At 37.5% G+C, this 3,040-nt stretch overlaps 1 long non-coding RNA gene across 2 annotated transcripts in view; it reads left to right on the forward strand.

The window, feature by feature from the left end:
* The window catches only part of LOC111814055, a 58,845-nt gene that overhangs the window by 6,831 nt on the left and 48,974 nt on the right, over positions 1–3,040 (forward strand). The window lies entirely within an intron of this gene.

The following is a 3,040-nucleotide window of genomic DNA, read 5'->3' on the forward strand; positions in this document are numbered from 1 at the left end:
AAGCTTGTCCTTGATGAGGCCAAACACATTCACTGGAAGAAAGATAGCCTATTTATTTATTATATTTATTTTTTAATTTATTTGATATACAGTCTCACTATACAGTTCAGACTCATAGTGATTGACCCTCCTGTCTCAGCCTCCCCAGTGCTGGGTGGCATGAGCTACCACACCAAGGCTTGGGGCCCATATGACATGCAGTACCAGGGATCAAACTCAGATCCTTGCACTGACCAGGCAGGAAGTTAGATCACTCAGCTATCTCCCCAGATCCCTAAGATAGCCTCTTTAATAACAGGTGTTGGAAAAACTAGCTCTTCACATTCTGAGGGCTAAAATTAGACCCATGTACAAAACTACAGTCAAAATCAATGAGTTAAATATTAAAACAGAAACCCTAAATCTTCTGGAAGAGAAAGTAGGCATAAGTCTTTAAGACATAAGGGTGTGTAAAAATCAAGGTGCGCAGGAAATACTACAAAGAATCAACAAGTGGGATCTCATCTTTTTGAAAATTTTCTACATATCAAAAGAAATCACTAACAGAGTAAAAAGAAAACCCCATGAACTGGGAAAAATTATAGCCAATTGTCCCTCAGACAAAGCACTTCTGTCTAGAGCATATAAAGAATTAAAAAATATCAGGTCTCCAAAGTTCAAAGAACCAACCCAAAAATGGGTATCTGAGGGCCAGCAACATAGCTCAGCAGACTAAAGCACCTGTACATGCAAGCTTAGCAAGTGCAGGGAGGGCACTTTGATCCCTGGCCCCACATGTCTTGCCAGCCCCACCCCTAGGGAAGACTGAGCCAGCCAGAATCCAGGTGTACTGGTGTATACCTATAAACCCAGCAATGGGGAAACTGAAAACAGGAGGATCATTATGAGTCTGAGTTGTGTAGTAAGACCCTGTAACAACCAAATATATATTTTAGAAGTTAGGTATTTCACAGATGAGGAAATACAAATGGCAAATAAATATATGAAAAAATATTCAACATCATTGGTCATTTAGGAGATGTAAAGTAAAACAACACTGAGACTCCATCTTATGCAAGAAATAATGGTTATCATCAAGAAGTCAACCAATAATACATGCATGCTGGAAGGGTTATAGGGAAAAGGATCCTTGTCCACTGTTGATAGGAATGCAGACTGGTACAACCACTACAGAAAGCAGTGTGGAGCTTTCTCAAAAACCTAGGATCGGCAGTCCCATTCGAGCAAGCTATTCCCCTGCTAGGTGTTTTTCCAAAAGGACTAAAAACATCATACTACAGCAATATATGTGCACCCATGTTTATAGCAAAGTAATTTGTAATAGCTAAATCTTGGAAACAACCCAAATGCCCATCAGCTAAGGAATGGATAAAAAAAGGGATAGTGTTTTTACACAGTAGAGCATTATTCAGCTATTTTAAAAATATAAATTTAAGGATTTTATAGGTAAATGAAGACAACTAGAGACTGTATTGCTAAGTGAAATAAATCTTTTTTATGTATTTAGTACAGGGTCTACAGGGTGTTCAGGACCTCATTACATTGATCAGATTCATAGTGATTCTCCTATTTTCAGCCTCCAAAGTGCTGGGATTATAGGTGCATGCCACCACACCCAGTCTCAATCAACATCTCAGCATGCCCCAGGGGCAGGACTGGCATGGCCCCCAAGGATCAAATACTGGCTGCTGCGCTCTGCCTAAGCAGGCACGTTAGTCCACTGAGCTAACTGGCCAGCCTTAAGTGAAATAAATCTTACCTGAATGTGCAAACATTGTATTATTTCACTATTAGGAGAACCTCAAAGAGTAAATAAAAGTTGAAAAGTACAATAGCTACTGTGAAAGCAAAAAAAATCTGTTCAATGGGAAGGAAAAAACTGGGATAAATAAAGGACTAAAGAAAGAAGGGGAAAGATACTCATGTATATATGCAGGATAGTTTGGATTATTATACTACTGATTTCTGCTGGCCTATTGAAAGGAACAGTTAATGCTTAAAAATTTTTTTGCCTCAATTTAAATTCCTAAAAATTTTTTTTACCTATTTTGCAGGTTTATATCTGGTAACCTAAACAATTAATTTGAAGATTACATTATGATATACAACAACCATTGTCGAATTCCTTTTTTACTTTGTTTAATGAAATTGTGTATCACTTCTAAATTTTTTTTAACACTTTGTACTCTATTTTAAAAAGTCATAGGTTTTTTAAAAGTAGAATTTTTGGAGAACAGTTCTGCCCTTCTCTTCTGCTGCACAGCCTCCTACATTGTCAACATCTCTACAGAATAGTTCATCTGTTACAACGGATGATCTTACCTTTATTGACACACCATCACCCACAGCGTTAGTTTATTTTAGGTCTGTACTTCATACTAGGGTTCACTTGTGGTGTTGGACATTCTATGGGTTTGGGCAAATTTATAATAACATGCATCTATTATTACAGTGCAGTGTCATAGAGCAGCACTACTGCACTACGAGTCCTCTGAGCCCCATCTGTTCATCTTTCCCTCTCCTCTAATTCCTGGAAATCACTGATTTTTTCCTTCTTTCCATAGTTTGCTTTTTCCAGAATGTCACATAGCCAAAATCAAACACTATGTAGACCTTTCAGAATGGTTTCTTTCACTTAACAATATAAGTCTGATATTCCTCCAAGTCTTTCAAGTCTTCCAAGTTCACCTTTTTAGCGCTGTTCCCTCTCATTGTCTAGATGTACTATTGTTGATTTATTCATTATCTCCTGAAGGACAGATTGATCACTTGCAAGTACGGACAATTAAAAATAAAGCAACTATAAATATATGCAGGCAGGTTTTTATAGGAGCATAGTCTTCAGCTCCTTTGAACATATAGCAATGAATGTAATTACTGGATCATACGATGAAAATATATTTAGTTGTGTAAGAAGCTGCTAAAAGCTATCTTTCGAAGTTATGTACTGTACTATATTCCTACCAGGCCTTGGTGAAGGGTCCCTCACTCTGCATCCTGACCAACAATTATATGTGTCAGCAGTTGCTTTTGTTTTTTT

The sequence above is a fragment of the Octodon degus genome, unplaced genomic scaffold (genome assembly GCF_000260255.1).
Source record: "Octodon degus isolate 3935 unplaced genomic scaffold, OctDeg1.0 scaffold00262, whole genome shotgun sequence".
NCBI lineage: Eukaryota > Metazoa > Chordata > Mammalia > Rodentia > Octodontidae > Octodon > Octodon degus.